Below are 20,017 nucleotides of genomic sequence, written 5' to 3'. Positions count from 1 at the left end.
TAGATTATGATATTGGGAAATGAGAAAAATTTAATGTCCCAATGGAAAAGTGTGAGGTATTAAATGACCCAATGAATTTAATTAGTTCAAAAATAATAATTGGACACAAATTTTGATAGAATACTAATTCATTAATGTGAGAATATAAAAAGAAATGTAAAGAACATTTTGAAATACCCAAAAAGGAAACGTAAAAAACAAAAAGAGACGGAGGGAGTAGTGTAGATGTGTTTATTTTAAACTAAAAAGAACAAAGTAAATAAGAAAACAGTTTAAAAATTGGAATATTTGTTGAAAATGGGACTGAAAGTTCAAAAAATAGGCTGATGATATATCTTTCAACGTTATTTTTCAGATGATAAGCTGATGACACACCTGAGCACAGAAACTGTTGTCATCAGTATCACAAAATATACTATGGAGTACAGGCTAATAAGCTATATCTCTCTGCTTAAAAATGGTGTCATCGACCACCTACAGAAGTCATTGATACACCGTTAACAGAATAACAATCATTTGGTTTAACTTCATTCCAAGGAGCAGCTCTTCTAAGTATAAACCCAGGTTGTGTTGGACGTGGAAGATCTATAACTTCATTCTCTATCATGGAAACAACCGCGGTAATGATTGGTCTATCTTCAGGAAATTCTTGTACACACAATAGTCCTACTTGTATACACCTCATAATCTCTAATTGGGAAGTGGATTCTGAAATGGCAGGATCGATCATTGACAAAATTCTGTCCTCGTTCCATAATTTCCATGCCTAAAACCAACAAAGCAATAAGGTTTAACAATCAATATACAGATATTTTAATGCAGAGGTAAGAACAGCAGAGTAATTCCGGGTAAACAAATAGTTGAAATCATGTCTTACATGACTTAGGAGGCTCCAAGTCTCCTCATCTGTGAAACTATTGTTCCTTCTTCCACTTACAATCTCTAGTAGCAGCACTCCAAAGCTGAATACATCTGACTTTTCTGAAAAGCGGCCTTCCATTGCATATTCTGGAGACATATAACCACTGCATTTCGAACAATTAAATAATATATTAAGAAAGCATATATAACAATTCTGGAATCAGTAAAAAGGTTCCATTTTATTTTGTATGTATGAAAAAGGAACTCACTAGGTGCCAACAATCCTGTTAGTGTCACCTTGATCTTGGTTGCTTTCGAAAATCTTTGCCATACCAAAGTCTGATATCTTTGGATTGAGATTACAATCCAACAAAATGTTGCTTGCTTTAAGATCTCTATGTATAATTCTCAATCTAGAATCTCTATGAAGATAGAGGAGACCTCTACTTATTCCTTTGATTATGTTGAAGCGCTCCATCCAGTCCAAATGTTGCCCATTTGAGGGATCTGTTTAAAAAATATACAGAAGAGTGCGTAAATCACAATCGGAACTGAAAATGGACTAAACCATTGAATGAATAAAAGTTATATATGGTACAAAAAAGTACAAACCGAAAAGGAAAGAGTCCAAGCTCTTATTTGGCATGAATTCATACACCAACAGTTTCTCTTCTCCTTCTACACAGCAGCCCAACAGTCTGACAAGATTTCTGTGTTGAAGTTTCGAGATTACAATTACTTCATTCATAAATTCTTCTGGGCCCTGTGCAGAAGCTCTTGAGAGTCTTTTTACTGCTATCTCTTGTCCATCTTCAAATGTTCCCTACACAATTAGGTGATCATATCTTCAGACCATTGTTCTATCTACATATAGATTTAATTACAACCTATTTGTTTCACGGTAAAAGCAACTAGTTACCTTGTACACTGGACCAAAACCACCTCGACCAAGCTTGTTGCTTTCGGAAAAGCTGTTGGTCGCAGAGACTAAATCTTTAAATTTAAAAAATGGTAAATCATGGAATTCATTATGACTTGTTCCAACCCCAACCCTGTAATATTTCCATTTTGCTTCCTTGCTTGTTGCTGTCTTCCCTGCTAAAACAAAATACATCAATGTTGCTAGACAATACGTTGCAGATTATAGAAACATATAGTTGGTGAAAGGATAGAAGATGTCACCATATCGTTGATACATCCTCCTCCACAGATAGTATAAAAAAATGGCTGATGCAGCAGTACCCACAATCACTATGACTGCAATGATCCATTTTCTGGTGCTACCTACTTAATACGGAGTAGAAACAAATAAGAGCAAGAAAAACAAACAAAAAAAATTCAGAAAAAATAGGAATACTTATACCTAGTTCTGAATGAGCCAACCGAATGAAAAGATCAACACCCACAGGGGAGAAATCCTGTATGTCAATTAAGCTTCCAGTCCAGATCATACACCCAAAACCTAAATAATAAGCATAAGATAAGCATAAACAATTTCCCAGGCACTGACTCCTGCAATTCTCTTCATCATCTGAATACAACCACGCTGCATTATCTGGTACTTTCATATTCCTAAGCCTCAAAAACCCATCTTCTTCCTGTCCAGTAATACCACACTGTATCTTCGTTCTCCGGACACAGCCACTACTCCAATTTCCTGCATTCCATTCCTGGTTTTTCTTTGGTTCAAACCCCGTTAAGCAACTACAAATTGGTGAGTTTTTTGAGTTACAAATCCCAAATTCTCCACACTTTCCATACACATCACACTCAGTCTCAGATTCTAGGGTCTGCCATAAAACTGTCCAATCCCCTTTATCATCTTTCCAGTCTTTTTGTAACACAACACCGTCATGAGTCAAAACATAGTGTTGTGTAACTCTTTCGCTCACAGAAGAAAACGACAGGCTAATTGTTCCTTCATCATCATTTTCGAAATGAAATCCTTTAATTGGTGCAAAGTAGTACATGGATCTTACTCCAATAAACACATGACCATCCCAAGGTCCAGATCGCCAATAAGGGCGGTCACCATCCCAGATGAAAATTTCAGAAAGCTTTCGGTGATTAATACCGGCAGTGAAACGTCCAGTTGATGGATCTGAAGCGCTCTTCCAAGATGAAAGCACTGAACTTTTGTTTGTTTTCTGATTAACAGTTAGTTCCATAAGTGGCAACATCGAGTTTACAGGATGTTCAAAACTCTGCCACATGAAATATCCACTGACATTTGAAAGTAAAACAAGGTTTCCTGTATCTAAAAGCTGAACAACAGAAACATCTTCTACCTCATTGCTAGCTGTTATATTTGATGACCAAATGGTCTTGTTTTGTCCATCCAAAATCTGAAGATTTCCATCTTCGGATATTTTGACTACCCCAGAAGAATCATTAAGTGGGTTTTCCCTGTTGGCTACCCACACCACTTTAATTATATCAGCAACCTCCTTATTATACCAGATTCCAACGTAGCGATTCGTTGAGTTGATGGGACTGAAAAATCCAAATTTAAAAATGGCATTACTAGACTCTAATAGTCTAATGTATCCGTGTCTCTAAGAAATTGAGTGATTGTAATATCATTTCGAGCTGAACCAAACTCGGGGTTCCAAAACCAAGAGAAAAGAACAAGAAAGAGGAAATAATAATAGTAATAAGGCATGATATAGTGTACAAGAAAGTACAAAGCTCTGTTTATGTTTTGTAGTATGCAGGGATGAAAAGTTAGAATTTTTTTGCTTCTGAGTTTTTTCTTCCACGCAACTTGGTAAAGTTTTCAATCGTTGACTGACTCTTCAAAGAAATCGATTCATTAGTTGCATTGTATACTCTTATTAGCAAACAGGTGGCATTAATGTTAGAATCAAAATCAAATGGAATGACTGATAAGTTGACCAACGAAATGAAATGCTAACTTACCTTTTGAGGAAATTTTAAAATATTAGTAAAAATTTCAATTTCATCTTTGGTTACCAGATGAAAATTTCGGGAAGCTTGCGAACTAAGGTGCACAATGAACTCAAAGAACACAAGTTCATAACTAAAAAAAAAATTACCAATTATGTGAAAATAATATTGACCCAATTTAGAAGGTGGAGATGAAAAATGAAGTCTGGTATGAATAAGTTCACCTATTCCATGTTTGGTTTATGAAATTACTGTTAAGCCTTAGAGAACTCTTATATTCACACTGCTTTCATCTTGGTAGCAAGATTCAGACCCATCAACATGATTACAGGACATGTAACGCCGATTCATACTTATTATCTGGGTTTTCAATCACATTATCAATTGGTAATGAGAATTGAGAAGTAACACATGTAGCAAAAAAATCACCCAGTTTGCATCATATTAATCAGCAAATTCAAGCAGGAAAAATATTGTGAACATAATAAATTGTCTAGGCCTTACAAACAAAATAAACAGCATTAAAAGAAACAAACTTGCAAGAAACTTACATGGCAGATGCAGATACTCGAAATTGAGGTTCTTGTGTCTCCACTTAATTAGTTTGTCAGCTTTAGAGATAACCCCATACCATGTAATGTAATCTGATAAAAGATTGTCAATATAGTTGCCTGTGAAAGGACAGGCTTGATCAGAATTCAGGGGTTTATACATTGTTGAGAAAAAAGGGGTGATTTGAGCGTAGTTATCACTTGGGCATTTCGTCAAACACTTGGTGTGCATGGCTATTACAACTGAGGAAAATTTAGGCCAAATACAAATCCTTTTAATTCCCAAACAGAGTATTTGGGTCAATTCCATTATTTGAAATAAAATTATGGTTTCCAAACAAGCTATTTAGGGTCTTCAAGACTTCAACTCTTTACACTTTTGTTAACGCAAAGAGACGATAATATAAATTAGAAATTAAGGGTTTGTTACAAAAGCCACCTCTTGAAGAGGTAAAACATACGTGAAGAAATCTAACAAACCCGAAGCCCCAAAACAAACTTAATATATAATCCCCGACGATTAACAAGTACCCAAACCAACCCAAAAGACTAAACCTTTTACAACTGAAATGCAACTTTACTGATCTTTATCCCTTTATCTCTCAAAAGCTTGTTCAAAAGGGATCCCATTTTTCACTTGATCCTTTCCCCAAACCCTACAAAATATGAAAACCCTAAATATAAACAGGATTGACCAAAGCTTAGACGCCATCATAACATCAACGAGAACATGCGCCTTCCAAAAAAACCTATATCCACCATCCTTAATTGTTGGACACTTCACCATCCTCTAGTTCAACAATCTCTATGGGATTAGAGACTGTTGATCCACCAACAACAAAAAGCTCAAACATTTTACCCTTTCCATTGTCTTGTGAAACCTTCTCCTTTCCACTTGCAATATCCACTGCTTCTCTGATATTTGAAACTATGGAGCCAAAAGCAATTTGAGCAGCAGAAGATGAAGTAGCAACAGTAGATGCAGCTTGAGTAGTCTTGTTCACTGAGTTCACTATGTCAGTTACCATATTCGAAGCATCCCTTCTCACAGAATCCACAAACTCAGGGTTGGTCATTTCAAATTCCTTCATGTAATGCTCTTTCGCACAAGCTGGAATAATGTAATGGAGTTTATGACCAACTGCCATCACCAAAGAGTGAGCTGCTAGATCATGAGCAACCTTGTTGCAAAAACGAGGAATATGGTTGAAAGTGATAATCCAGTTTTGACACAACAGCTGAGTAACATCCCTCAGAACTGGACTTAACTCATGATGAGTATGTTCATCCATCTTTTCCAACATTAACTTAAGCTGAACTATCGTAAGATCCTTTGCAATTATTAAACCCTCCCTTAGAGCGTATAACTCAGCTGCTAAAGGAGAATTAACATTGAATTTGCAGGAAAAACCAACAAACCAGGAACCATTTGGCCTTCTAAAAACACCCCCTCCACCTGCCTCAGTCACTGACTTCCATGCCCCATTCACATTCAGCTTCATAAAATCAGTCTTTGGTGGTCTCCATTTAAAGGTAAAATTTCCAGCTTCCTGATTCTGTTTCACATCCTTACCCTACAAAATAAAATTAGTACTTTTCAAACCCACAAAAAAAAAAATTTATAAAGAGAAAAACAAATTTTCATTTTTAAATCAAAGATTGTTGTATTCCTAGAGATCCAGATATGCCAAATGGCAATGGAGAAAATCACTTTCCAATTCATGGAGCAAGATAAATTAAATCTAATCCAATCTTTCCACTGAAGAGCATAAAAAGCTTTGAGATCAAAATTTACAACTTTCCAAATCCTCTGAAAGATAAAAGACCATAAGATACTTGATTGAGCACAGTCTCTAAAAAGGTGCAGATGAGATTCTTGTTCCGAATGGCATCTTGAGCAATTAGGGCTAATTTGATGGATAATTTTATTTAAATTCTGTGCCACTGGCAGAATTTCATGAGCACAATTCCAAAGCAACATCCTGTATTTATAGGGAGTTTTAACTTTCCAGATTGACTTCCAAAAGGTGGATTCATTATGTAAAGAATTTAAAGAGTTGTGCAACTGGAGATAATAGGCGGATTTAATATTGAACACTCATGTTTTAGAATACTGCCATCTAATAAAGTCCTCCTCTTCATCATTAGTAGAAAGTGGGTAAGCTAAAATTAGGTTTTTAATACTACTAGTTGTTGGACTGTACGCTAGGGCGCACAGTCCCCCAAGATATACAAAACTGTCTTGTAAAAATATTATGTAAACACGAGCATTTATAAATGTATGTAAATGCTCATATAGAAATTACAATTATCAAAAGTAATTAGCTACATTTTTTTGTGGGGGAGTATATAGCAAATGACAACACAATAGAACCACTTGAAAGAGCATGTAGCTCTATAAAAAAATGTTTGAGATTTCGCAGGAACATGTAGCTCATCGACTTTATGTGCTTGAGTTCTCTATATTCCTCTAAATTTAGCACCTAAATACCTAAATATGTACATAAGTTGAACGGTTTGCAAAAGGCATAGGGGCGTTTATGCTAGAAAAATACAAAAGCCATAACATTACACAAATAATGTTTTAAAGATTTTGAGAAAATTTTCATACAAAAAAAAGATAGTACGATTTAGTAAAACCTAAAGGGATCCGTATAATTGCCTGCAAAGGGATGATAGTTATTCATGTCAATCCTCCGTTAAGTTCACTTCGAGTCGGAAGGTAATATGTTCAAGATAATAGACAATGTTGTAACATATTCAAATTTACACAAGTCTTACTTTGTTAATGAAGAAATGTGTTTCATGTCTGGAGGAGGCCTGACAGCAGTACAGCAAGGACTTGCAACTCCAGCTACAACACAACCTCCTCCTGCACATCCAACAACCTCATCCAACCAGTGATGACGTGGTTCTTCTGTTTCCTCAATGTGCACATCTCCCTCGTAGTTGTCCAATATGATTTGCACAATTTGTGGTCGGAACCAATATAAAAGTAAAGCCAACTATTAGAAATGCCTTTTTAGACATTGGTCTCAACAAACTTTGGTATCTCTTATTGTACAGAGTTACAGACAGTACCAAGGTCCAAGACTACCAACTAAATGAACAAGAGCAAAAAAGCGAACGTAAACAAACACATGTCAGTTGGAAAAAAAACGGTACTCCCAAAATCTTCTAGTAACCTTATTTATCCCAAGACATACAACAACAAAAATACCATCGTATTGATGTTTCAAAATTATGCAGTTTGAGATTGTAGATTTGAGTTTACTAACCTCGTCTATATTGTAAAAATGTGGGAGAACTCAGCGATATACAACACATGCAAGTATAATTACAAGTTAACTTACAACGCAACGGAAAGAAGAAAAGCTAATCAGTTTCATATACTTGTGAGGGGGTCGAAAAAGCACGAGGCTAATGCATGACCTTGTCCCTCGTGGGTGTGACGATTCTTTTTATTCAATCAAGTGTAATTGGATTTCCTGTGAGTATACACCCAATTGACTAGTAATATAGGAGTCGCCATTCAGTTTTTAACGACAATGAGAAAAACTGACAAAACCCGGTTATCGTGACATAAAGGGAATGCAATTATGTTTGACCACGACGGCCGTAGGTTCCCTTGTGATCCCTGGTGTGGGGATCTCTCAATATACACCCGCAAGGTAGAGATTGAGGGTTCGGGGGACTGTAACTACCGAGAGGAGTACTTCGCTCGTCGATAACTCCAGAGGCAGGATATCCTTACTAGCTCAGCATAAATAATTGAAGGGACATGCGTTAACTATTAAACTAATCTGAGTTGATTTTAGCAATATGCAACATATAATACTAATTCGATCGTGATTATCTGATTTAAATAGCATTAAGGGACCTAGCATGATAATCCGATTTCCCAAAAATATTATATTTGTTAGGCGTGATAGAACAATCAGATTAGGTTAGTTTAATAGTTCATAAAAAGGGCGAGGAAAGCAGTTAAATCATCGAAAAGGGACACATTACGACGCACCCTTGAGAGGTGCGTCACGGTTCTCAGAAAACTAACCACTTTGACTTTGCTATTTCTCCTTTTTATTTAACGAATCTCAATTATGGGACAGGATACGTTCTTTTCGATTTATGGATCGATTGCGACAGAACGCGTGAACAGTTTCGCAGCGAGAGGCTTAGGCTAAGGGTTGGAGTCAATACTCAGAATATAATTGTGTGTTGTTGTGTGTTGTTTCACGTCGAAACTAGGGGCCTATTTATAGGGAAGATTTCGCGGAAAGATAGAATTGCAGAGTTCTAATCCACAAAGAATTAGGAAAAGAGACGTACCCAGGTATTTTCAGCGCCCAGGCCTGGGCGCCGAAGATTTCGGCGCCCGGAGCCAGGCGTTGAAAATAGGGTCTGGGCAGTTTTGTTTAGTCAGATTCGGATTCCTAAAATCCGTAGAGTTTGAGATTAATTCGAGTCTTTTAGTGCGTATCAATTTTATGACGGAATGCGTCTGGGCCCGTTACGAACTCTAGGTTCGTTAGGATTTTAATTAATACGTAACTCCTATTTCCGAATCCTATTAGGAATAGGATTCTCGCGATTTTCTATCTCTTTTAGGATTTATGCCGGAGTGCAATGCCTAATTCTGACAGGTTTCTATCTTTTATGATTTGCCACTTTTAGACGCTACCTTTTACGGCAGTTACTATTTTTAGCAGGTTTCCCATAAATAGCTGGTTTCGGGTGAAATGAAATGGGGAATCGAGATTCGTTTATTTTATAGGACATGCGTTGTCAAGTGGAGTTTTTATGCTTTCATCATCGAACCTTTCCCTTGCGGGAATGGGGACAAAAGTAGGTGTCTACAGTTAGCCCCCACTTTGACTGAGTCTTGGAGTAAGACGATGGTCAAAGTATTAGATGGAGTGCGTCACACAAGCCATGGTGTATGTGACATGTTTTGCGAGGGTCTCACGAGCCCCCGAGTGATAACATTTGACTTAAGGGTCATCACTTGAAGTGTCGACATATCCCTCACGTGTCATTGGGATAGTATAGAAACTTCCTCACTTTGTCATTGGAAGGATCTAAAGGTGCGTAAAAACTCCCTCACTTTGTCATTGGGAGTAGCTACGGATGTTTTCGAAATCAAAGCTGTAAAGTGTAATTGGGCCTGGCCAAGCCCAATCACGAGATAAAACGTTTTTAAAGATTCTCATTTTCAGGGTTAGCTAAACGAGAAAACCCCCTTGTTTTTATAGGACGTAAAACGAAGGAAAATCCAGCACATCGTTCTTTTTTGGAAAAACGGAAAACCAATCCTTTAATTTTTGGAAAAAGCGAAAACCGATCCTTTAATTTTTGGAAAAAGGGAAAACCAATCCTTTAATTTTTGGAAAAAGGGAAAACCGAAAAAGGTTATCGCTGCAGCGACTAAGGACCTGCGCGGTTAGTGACGCAGACCCCGCCCGCTGAAGGTGGGCGAGCCTGTCCGCTGAGGGTGGACGCCCCGTCCGATAGAAGTGGACGAATCTGTTTTGATGTTTTTGAAAATAAGGACCTACGCGGTTTGTGACGTAGACCCCGCCGTCTGAAGATGGCGAACCTGTCCGCTGAGGGTGGACGCCCCGTCCGATAGAAGTGGACGAATCTGTTTTGAATTTTTTTTTTTTTTTTGAAAATAAGGACCTACGTGGTTTGCGCCGTAGACCCCGCCGGCTGAAGATGGCGAGCCTATTTTAAATTTGAAGATTTTATTTCTTTCGAAAACTGAGGACCTGCGCGGCTAGTGACGCAGACCCTGCCCGCTGAGGGTGGGCGAGCCCATTTTGAATTTCTTATTTTGGCCTATGTAGAAGGGCTTTTGTGATTACAACCTGTTGGTGGGTCGTAGTATTTCCTGATTAGATGTGTCCTATAAGTGGGTCCACACTGTGTATGTTTTTGTTTAACAATATTTTTTTTGAGATATCCAAACATGATATGGTGTGTGGCGCAGTCTGGGAATGTGATTTTGATTGCGCGCTCCTTGTTGGAGTCCATTTTTTGCGAGCCCCCAAGCGTTGGGGCTCGTCGGTTGTTTTTGTATCTTGTAATCATGTCTGGGGTCACGCTCGTATGTGCGAGTGACCTCCTATAGTAGTGTGCTATTTTAGCGAAGCCGTGGAGTGCAACTTTAGTTTTCAGGCGACATCCGGTCTTGGCTTGGCCCGGATTATCCCTTTGACAGACAGACATTTTCTATTTGGAAAACCAATGACTTGACGACACATATTTTTGGTGTTTCGAAGAATGACCATGATATTTAACTTGCCTTTTTTTTTTGAAAAGTGTACATGAGCATTTTCTGAGACGAGTCTAAGTTTCAAACAAGTTTTTAATGTTATTATTTTTTGCTTATTTGGGAGCTAAAGGTGCTTTGGGCTTGATCCTTCTTGCAATAGGGCCTCGTGTTTTAGCAACACGGTCTTAAGTCTTTTCCTATTCCGTGTTTTGTGAAATCTGGGCCTTGGGCTGCATTTTCAGCGCCCAAGCTCAGGCGTTAAACATTTCGGCGCCCAGGGGTGGGCGCCGAAAGTTCTTTCCTGGTAATATTTGATTTTCGGATTTCTAAACACGTTTCCGAATGGGATCAGGATGTTATTGGGTGCGTTCAGCTATATATAGGGGCTAGATACGTCCTTATTTTCCACCACTCTCAAATTCTTTCTCTCTTTTGCTGTGCTCTAATTATTCACTGCTTTTGCCATGTCGATCCCTACTTTCTCACTCCAACGGACTGTTAGGCATTGGCTACGAGCCCTTACTCCCACAGAAAAAGCTTTGTTAAAAGAATACCACTTAGCGGCACTTTTAGGCTTACAACAAATTAATATTGATTATAATTTTCTGCATGCTGCCCTAGACTTTTGGGACTCCGATCATCATGTTTTTGCCTTTCGGGGCAATGAAATATGTCCTTTGCCTGATGAATTTGCTGCGATCCTTGGTTATCCTACTAATGCTACTCCTGTTACCCCTGGCACTGTTGAAGAGGGTAAAACAACCATAAGGGCTTTCCTAGGGCTAGATGATAACATGTTTGCTGAGATTGCTGTAGATGATAAGGTTGATTTGGCAAAACTTGTAAAACATCACTTTAGGCCTAGTAAGAATATGACCGAACAAAAATTGAACATTCGAGCCCTTGTATTTTGCTTGCTGAATCATTACTTGCTGTCGAATAATAATGGTGAGTTCGGTGACATAAGGTTGATCCCCTTGATTAGCCAGATGGAAAGTTGCTATTCTATTATGCCGTTGGTTGTTGCTGAGACTTTACTGAGTGCGGATGAACTGAAGAAAGGCGCCAAATCTGAATATTTTAAGGGGAGCCCCCTATTGCTGCAGGTAATCGGTCTTTTCCTTGCGCACATGTATATTTTTTTTGCACATATTTCTTTCTGCCTGGGGCTGAGTTCCAGCGCCCAGGGCTGGGCGCTGGAATAATCAGCGCCTGGTCCTGGGCGTTGAAACTGCGCCCCAGGAACCCTTTTTTCTTACTTTTCATTCTTTTGATTCGATCGTACCTGTTTTTGCAGATTTGCCTTGCGGAACGGCTTAGACTTTTGGAAGCTCCTGCCGATCCTAAACATTATCGCCCTATAGTTTTGGGTAACCGAAAATACTTGCACCAAGGCCAGGACGAGGCCGAATGGACCTCTTTTTTTACTTATGGCATTTGTTCTATTAAGTGGGTGGTACCATGGTGGGGTTTGACTAATATGACAGGGGGGTCTGATGTATCGGTTTATGTTTCTTTGTTGGGGCTATCTCGTCCCATTTATATTTTCCCTTACCGAGTCATGCGTCAATATGGTTTAAGGCAGACTATCCCCTTTTCTGATACGGTACCACCTAAGGTAGCGGCCTTTTCACAAACACGGGTCTTAGTGGGGCTAGGTATTATGATGCTCTCCCGCGTTGGGCCGTAGCTACAAATGGGTTTGTGGGTCTTTCTGAAAACTATAAGTTGTGGATGAGTTCCGATGACAAAGATGTGAGGACCGAGGCTCGTAATGGGGAGCCGGCTGAGCTTTTGATACCTCGTATTCGTGTTAAGTATGAGGGTCCTGATTCTGCCAGACCTCGTACCTATAGTTTTAAGACTGTGAAAGCTCGTCCTGATCGAAAGCGAAAGGAAGTTCTTCCCCGTTCCAGTGTCAGGCCTAAAAAGATGCCTAACATGAAGGGGCCTGCTATTGTTAAAAGAAATGCAAGCTCTCGCGGAGATCGTCGCCGGAACAATGTATGGGTTAGAAAGGCTCAGCCGCCTGTAGAAACAGTGGCTAGTCTAGTTGATGATAATAACCCTTATCCCACCATTGCCTGTGCCTTCGAGGCTGAGCGGGCTATAATTGAGAATGTTTCTGAAGCCTTGACATCCTTGGAAGTTAGTGTCCAGGAGCCGGTTCTTATGGAGATTGATATTGGGGCAGCGCAGAAGACTATGGGGGTGGATCCTGCGAACATTGCTCTCTACAAGACTTTATTTGATGATCCGGAAGAACTAGAGTAGTGTAGTTCTTTGCTAGGGTGTAGGTGCCCTTTTATTTATTTCAGTTGTGTTTGTTTTTATTCCTAGCACTTTGTTTTCCTTCTTATTATATTTTAATAAAGGCGTATTTTTAGTTTCCATTCGATTTTGTTTCTCCTCTTTTATATGTCTAACACTTTTTTACACAAAGAATATAATTTTTTTTTATTATTATTTGGACCGAATCCTTGGTAAGGATTGCCTACGTATCTTGTCAGAATCTGGTCGCGCGTAGTTCTAGCTTTAGAATAAGTTCTAGTATGCCGGATTTCGGTAGATATGTCCTGAAGTGGAAACATATTACTTAATTGGTCAAATGAGTGAAGTATTTGCCATTATTTTCATCTGCCGTTTTTTTTTTCATAGGTTGCGTAAAATTCGACCAATTTGTATAGCTGTATTCTTGGTAAACCTATTTGGATACGTATTGTACCCCCCAAGTGTTCGTTAAATGACGAGCACTTTCGAAAAAGAAAACTTTTGGCAGGCAGAGAGTTTCAACGCCCAGGCTGGGGCGTCAGAAATTTCGGCGCCCAGCCCTGGGCGCTGAAAATGACTTGGGCGGTCAGTTTTTGACGCTTTGCTTCACATGTTCTTGCGTTTATTTCTATATCTTTTTTTTTTGTGCCTTGATATTTTGCTTTGTAGCTAAAGTTAATTTTGAGGCTATTTTGACTGTTAGCGTGAAACGCATTTTTGTCCAGATTAATTTTTTCTATTGGTGACTCAAAACAGTTTTGAAAATGGAGTTAGGGTGCGGAATTTATGAAGATCTTTGTGTAGGCTTTGGAGGTAGGTTGGTAGTGAAGGGTATGATGGAATCTATGTTTTATGAATCTCTTTTTTTGGTAACATTTGCATTGTTTTAAATTTTTGATTTCCTTTGATTTTAGGTTGCATGGATTGGTTCTGACACTGGTTGGCTTTTGAGGTTTTGGGGATATGAATGGGATAGTGTGGTTTATTTTGTGGGTTTCGGGAATTGATTCTCATGGCACTATTTCAAAACCGAGTGGGCTTTGTTTGTTGGGCCTATAGTGGGCCGCTTCTTTATTTTTTTTATTTTGCAAGTACATTTGGTGTTTATTTAGTGTTAGAATAAAATTTTCAGGAGAAATGTTACCCCTTTATTGATTCGGAAAGTAAGGAAAACACACTAAAATAAAACTGACCCATATTCTAAAGGGCCTTAGGACCATCTAAAGTCTCTATTATTTTTTCTATCAATCTAAAGAACTACTAGGCGCTTTTTACTAATGGTGCTCTATGTGGCTCAAGCCTGGGGTTTAGTCTCATAAAACTTCGGTCCTTCACCGGTACTCATCTTGAATTCCATTCCTTTTGTGTTGACCCACTGATATGTCTTCACCCATCCGTTCTCGACCTCTTCTAGTGTTGATGCATGAGAGATTAATCGGGTTGGATCGAAACCTTCATCTTGTAAAGCTAGGGTAGTCATCACAGTCTCGTTCTCCATAGGCCTCGATTCGTTAAACAATGCCCATAGAGCCTGGTTGTCCAATATTTCAGCTGTTTTAGTCTTGGTGAGGTGGGGTGCCTCATCCAAGGTGTGGCAGTCATGGAAAATTTCAAATCCGGGTTTTAGCAAGCCATCCTAAACGAAGGGTTCAGGGAAATCACAGCATGGGTGTTCTTCTCCTTCCCGAATGAACATCCCGTTAAGGGTCCTTTGATATGGGGGAAGGAGGGTGGTTTGTTTGGTTTTGTTAAGGCGTAGCCTGGATAGGCGGTCAGCAATATCTTCCTCCGTTGGTTCATAACCTAAGCCAAAGGGAGTAGATTTGTCGGGAAAAGGATGGAATATGCATTCCTTCTTCCTTATGCCCAATGGGGTTCCTGGAAAATAGCCTTGAGCTAACAACATTCTGGGGATGACTCGGGATGCATGCGGGTCTAGGAATGCCGGATCATAATCTTCGATGAACTGGATTGTTTCTTCCATTTGAAACCCATAAAGGTCGTCTGCAGTTTCGGCCGTTCCAACCATAGTACAACTGACGTCGAGAGGAGGGGCGCGGATTTCTAGTATTACCCCGTTATGGTTAAGTTTAACCATTTGGTGCAAGGTAGAAGCCACACCTCCTAAGTCATGGAGCCAAGGTCGCCCCAAGAGGAGGTTGAAAGTGGGCTTGATGTCGATAATTTGAAACTCCGTGGTGCGTGCCACAGGCCCGGTTTGTATGGTAAGGTTGATTTTTCCCAATACAGGCCTTCGGGAGTTATCATAAGCTCGTACCCCTTGCGTGGAGGTTTGGAAATCATCGTTTCCTAGCCCCAAGCAATGGGCGGTTCGCAATGGGCAGACATTAACCGCCGAACCATTATCTACGAGCGCTAGGGGGATGTTTTGTCCTTTGCATCCAACCACTAGGTAAAGAGCTTTATTGTGAGCACCCCCCTCTCTGGGTAAGTCTTTATCAGTGAAAACTACGGCCTTTTCTCCGGCATCTCTCGTGACATGGCTAACCAATGAGTCAGGTGTGATATCCGTAGGTACTGAGATGAGGTCAAGTCAGCGAATAAGCTTTTCGCGATGTTCCTTTGAAGTACACATAAGATCCCAGATGGTAATCTCAGCCTTGGTTCTTTTTAGTTGTTTCAGGAGAGGATTTTCAATGACTTCCGCGACGGTGGCGTGCCGCCCATTCTCAGGAGTTTGCCTGACTGGGATGTCGTCCATAGGAGGTGGGTGAATATCCGGTTGGTATATCCTTCCGTATCGGGTGAGGTTGTCGACCTCGGACTCCTGAGGGGTGGTGTCAATGAGAGCATACCCGGGCCAAGTTTCAGTGAAGAGGTCCTGGCCCGAGACTTGAGATAGGTAAACATCTTCAGCATCATCGTTCCACACACCGCACACTTCCCTCTCGATTCGATCCACAGGGACCACAGCGAGTGGTGCACCTTGAGGTGTAATATACACCGTGGGGTCGAAATTCTCTGGTTGGTCGAGAGAGATGTGACAAGAGCCGAGTGGGATCTTGTTGTTTTTGGGTTTGCCAACGTTAGGGAGAGGTATTACTTCATCCTCTATCATGTCCTGGATCGTATGTTTTAGAGTCCAGCAGTTTTCAGTGTCATGCCCATTTCCTTGATGGAATTTACAGTAAGTACCTTCGACCCAATATTTGTTTTTGACAAGAGGGTCACGGGTGGGGCCTATAGGTCTCAACTTTCCTTGATTGGTTAGTCTTTCAAAGGCTTGTACCAAAGTTGACCCGAGTGGGGCAAACTTTCGGTCTCGGACCCATCTTACAGGGTTTCTTCGGGCGGGAGCCTCTTCTACAGCATGGACTTCTTGGGCTTGGGATGTGTTACCCCGATTATAGGTGTTGGTCTTATATGTGGGTTTGCTCTGTATGGTTTTGGCGAGGTCGTCCTCGATCTTTATTCCCACATCATAAACTCTTTTGAAAGTGTCGAATCCCAGGTACCTAAGGTGTTGTCTGTAAGCCGGGTCCAGGTTGTCAATGAATTTTTGGGCCAATTCTGTTTCGGGAGGCCTATTGATTAGCTGGGCCGCCTAGTCCCTCCATCTAGAAAAGTAGGTTGTGAAACCCTCATTTTTCTTTTGGAAGAGAACTTCCAGCTCGCGCATGGTGACTTGGAAATCCATGTTCGACGAGTATTGCTTGATGAAGACATTGACAAAGTCTTCCCAAGTGGGGAAGAGCTTAGGGTCCTGGTGATAGTACCATTTGAGCGGCACAGGTTCCAAGGACAAAGGAAAGGCAGGTAAGTACATGGACTTGTCCACGCCTTTCAAGTTTATGGTATTCAGAAAGCTCAGTAGATGATCACGGGGGTTGTCCGTGGCCTTGAACTTTGGTAAGTCAGATGAACTGAACTTTTCTGGTAATTTGCCAGGAAAAGGTTCAGGCTCGAGGGAGAAGTATTTGCTCCCCATGGTTTGCTGTAGGACCATTTTTTCAATCCTCTTCTCTTTTTCGAGGTCATTTTTGGCTTGCGCAGCCGCTAAGGCTTCGTTTTCCATTTTCAGTTGGCCCATAAGTTGGGTCATTTGGACCATCTGGTCTCGCAAATCTTCGATGGACATGTTTGGTGGTGCGAATCGAGGTTGGGGAAGCGGAGATCCTTGAAATGAGGGACGACGGACGGAGCTTGGAGTTACTAAACCTGGTGTTGGCGATGTATCTTCGAGACGCACTAGCCGTTGATTCCCTGATCGGCACCAAGTGGCAGGACCAGTCCTAGGCATAAGATAAGCTAAAGTTTAGGTTCCCAAAGTTTCAAGCATTACATAGTCTAGACTTCGACTCTCTAAATTGGTTTTTTTTTTCGCTCTTTCTTCTGTCGGTACACTTTTTGGTTTATTTATTTATTTTGGTCATTCTTTGGATTTTCGAAACACTTGCCCGTGTGACATTCGTAGTTGTTAGCATGTTCGGTTTTGATGCCGAGCATTGCCGTCGTAGGAGGCCCAACAACGACACAAAGAGTTATTAATTTTTCACGAGTCGCTTTTTGAAATCGAGTGCTTTTCTTACGCCCTCGTAGCAATTCTTTTGATGAAATTTTTTTTTGCGCTACGTATTTTCCTTTCGCTCGGGCGCCGAGGCTGCTGTGCCTGACCAGAAGGCCAAGCAGCAACTTAAGCGCCCAGCAGTGGGCGTGAGAAATTTCGGCGCCCAGCCAGGGGCGTTGAAAATGCGTCCCGGATGGTTCTCGTTTTCTGTCTTTTGTTTATGCGACTTCGACTTGCGTGCTTGCCTAATAACGTCCTTTACGCGTAACAGCGTTTGTGGGATTCGTTACAGGCCCTCCCGAGCGTCGCTTATTTTGTGGCGATCATTCGGGTTTGCGGAACACGTGTTTCGGTATAACTCTTTGGCCAATTAGTCTATGAATGTTTGGGCAGTTTTTAAGGTCGTTAGTCTTCTAGGATAGTTTGTCACACACAATCACGTATTTCGCTACACATAATTACATTACAAACATGGATTTGAAAATTAAATATGCCATGTAGTTTATGATAGGCTTCTATGGGTAGTTTATTTGCGCCTGGCTTGGTACCGCTTCTATCGTAGATCCAACACATGCCCCGGTCGAGGTAGTGTCTTCAACAGACGAATTTCGCTCAAGAGGCCAACCCGCAAGTGCAAGCCAAGGGGGCATGCAGGCGAGAGGGACCTAATGGGCGATTGATTGGGTTCGGGATAGGTGTACTACCTGCACAAGTACCGAGTGGGAAACATGCGCGGCGTATGCACCCCCCTATTGGCGAAAAAAGGTATCCTTAGTCCCAACTCCCGAGGGAGCCGAGATTCGTTATGATGTTCTGCCCGTTCACATTAATATGCTGATTTTCAGGTCGTCCCTACTTGATGGGGAAATAAACGCGGGGTAGGATCGTTTCACCCTTCGGCTATTTTGATTACCTACAAGCACGAGTATTTCCTTCACTATCCCCAGTGGAGTCGCCATTGTGAGGGGGTCGAAAAAGCACGAGGCTAATGCATGACCTTGTCCCTCGTGGGTGTGACGATTCTTTTTATTCAATCAAGTGTAATTGGATTTCCTGTGAGTATACACCCAATTGACTATTAATATAGGAGTCGCCATTCAGTTTTTAACGACAATGAGAAAAACTGACAAAACCCGGTTATCGTGACATAAAGGGAATGCAATTATGTTTGACTACGACGACCGTAGGTTCCCTTGTGATCTCTGGTGTGGGGATCTCTCAATATACACCCGCAAGGTAGAGATTGAGGGTTCGGGGGACTGTAACTACCGAGAGGAGTACTTCGCTCGTCGATAACTCCAGAGGCAGGATATCCTTACTAGCTCAGCAAAAATAATTGAAGGGACATGCGTTAACTATTAAACTAATCTGAGTTGATTTTAGCAATATGCAACATATAATACTAATTCGATCGTGATTATCTGATTTAAATAGCATTAAGGGACCTAGCATGATAATCCGATTTCCCAAAGATATTATATTTGTTAGGCGTGATAGAACAATCAGATTAGGTTAGTTTAATAGTTCATAAAAAGGGCGAGGAAAGCAGTTAAATCATCGAAAAGGGACACATTACGACGCACCCTTGAGAGGTGCGTCACGGTTCTCAGAAAACTAACCACTTTGACTTTGCTATTTCTCCTTTTTATTTAACGAATCTCAATTATGGGACAGGATACGTTCTGTTCGATTTATGGATCGACTGCGACAGAACGCGTGAACAGTTTCGCAGCGAGAGGCTTAGGCTAAGGGTTGGAGTCAATACTCAGAATATAATTGTGTGTTGTTGTGTGTTGTTTCACGTCGAAACTAGGGGCCTATTTATAGGGAAGAGTTCGTGGAAAGATAGAATTGCAGAGTTCTAATCCACAAAGAATTAGGAAAAGAGACGTACCCAGGTATTTTCAGCGCCCAGGCCTGGGCGCCGAAGATTTCGGCGCCCAGAGCCAGGCGTTGAAAATAGGGTCTGGGCAGTTTTGTTTAGTCAGATTCGGATTCCTAAAATCTGTAGAGTTTGAGATTAATTCGAGTCTTTTAGCGCGTATCAATTTTATGACGGAATGCGTCTGGGCCCGTTACGAACTCTAGGTTCGTTAGGATTTTAATTAATACGTAACTCCTATTTTCGAATCCTATTAGGAATAGGATTCTCGCGGTTTTCTATCTCTTTTAGGATTTATGCCGGAGTGCAACGCCTAATTCTGACAGGTTTCTATCTTTTATGATTTGCCGCTTTTAGACGCTACCTTTTACGGCAGTTACTATTTTTAGCAGGTTTCCCATAAATAGCTGGTTTCGGGTGAAATGAAATGGGGAATCGAGATTCGTTTATTTTATAGGAGATGCGTTGTCAAGTGGAGTTTTTATGCTTTCATCATCGAACCTTTCCCTTGCGGGAAATGGGACAAAAGTAGGTGTCTACAATACTTATAAATCTATAATGCTGAATGAGTGAATCATTCTAAACAAAATACAGAGCTAGCCAAACCAAGTTTGCAGTGAAGATCAAAATTGAGAAGTTACCATAGCTGAAAGGCATTGTAGGCATGAGGCTCTCAAGGAATGTTTCTGATGTTCTACCCCCGTTTCTCGAGCTAACATGCAGACTTTGTTAACACGACTCGC

General features: G+C 40.7%; 1 pseudogene; it reads right to left on the bottom strand.

The window, feature by feature from the left end:
• Positions 1 to 296: 296 nt before the first annotated feature.
• On the bottom strand, positions 297 to 4,279 carry LOC110801810 (G-type lectin S-receptor-like serine/threonine-protein kinase At1g11330; annotated as a pseudogene).
• Positions 4,280 to 20,017: the final 15,738 nt, after the last annotated feature.

This window comes from Spinacia oleracea, chromosome 6, assembly GCF_020520425.1.
Source record: "Spinacia oleracea cultivar Varoflay chromosome 6, BTI_SOV_V1, whole genome shotgun sequence".
NCBI lineage: Eukaryota > Viridiplantae > Streptophyta > Magnoliopsida > Caryophyllales > Amaranthaceae > Spinacia > Spinacia oleracea.
Note: the sequence above shows the minus strand (reverse complement) of the source record. Positions and strands in the feature narration are given on the sequence as shown.